Genomic DNA, 1,117 nt, shown 5'->3' with positions numbered 1-1,117 from the left:
GGACCGTCCGTTATAGTTTCCAACTGTATATAGACGTAAAACGAATCAATCAATCAATCAATCAATCAATCGAAATCAATTAGAGAGCGGAATCAATCGCGGAAACCCGGCGGGACGAAAAAAGATCCAATTAAGAATCGGCCAAGACTACCAGCAAAACAAAGCGAACAGCCAGTATATCCATCTAGCAGCACCGCACCTAGTGCACCGTCTTAGTACGGCCGCTAGCCTAGGTCTTCTCAACACTAACTCCAACTCTCTAAACTAAAAATTTTCAACCTAGAGGCCCGAGCGCCGGCTTGGCGAATATAGTATAACTATACGACCTAGAAAGGAACCCTAGACGCCTAGGGGTCGGCGAAACTTAAGTCCGACATCCCCGGTCGCTCCGAAACCTATTCGAACCCAATCAGAAGTCCCGGCTAGAAGGGGCCGCCGCCGAATCAATTTAACCGGCATGACCCTCCGCTCGACAACCACCTAACCCGAACTAGAGCCCTATCGCACAGGGGAAGAATCAGAAGAGAATGCTACTATAACCTAGGAAGGCAGAATCCCCTTAACATCTTAGTCAAACCCAACCATTTAAGGATAGGGTAAATATTCAATCTCCAACAGCCAAGTCCTCGAAGCCATTACAGAAATCCTAGCAAAACAGCAAGAAGATAGAAACAACGCTAACCGCGAATACCAAGAGCTTGCTAAGCAAAACAAGGAACTAGTAAAACAGAATAAACAACTCCAAAATCAGGTAGCAGAGATAGCTAACAAGCTGAAAAGGCTTACCTAAATACATAAGAACCCAGCAACAGTTCCTAAAGGAAACCCTAACTAGGCGGCCGTAGCAGCGAACCCACCCGCAGCGCTAGCCCCCTCAGCATACAATATATAGTCCGGAAATAACCCTAGGATTATCAAAATCACAGCACCTCCTGTACTAGCAAGCTAATCAGGGACTAATAGAGGACTCACCCAGAACATATCGATAGAGACGGCTAAAGCTCAGATCAGCAAAGCTATATAAGGAAAGGCCGCTACGAGAGATACCGAAGTCCTAGGAGTAGGCACAACTAAACAAGGATACCTTATACGCTTCAGAACCGAGAAAGATCGAGAG

Source organism: Aplosporella prunicola (genome assembly GCF_010093885.1).
Source record: "Aplosporella prunicola CBS 121167 unplaced genomic scaffold K452scaffold_30, whole genome shotgun sequence".
NCBI lineage: Eukaryota > Fungi > Ascomycota > Dothideomycetes > Botryosphaeriales > Aplosporellaceae > Aplosporella > Aplosporella prunicola.
The sequence above is the reverse complement of the archived record's forward strand: the minus strand, read 5'-3'. Positions refer to the sequence as shown.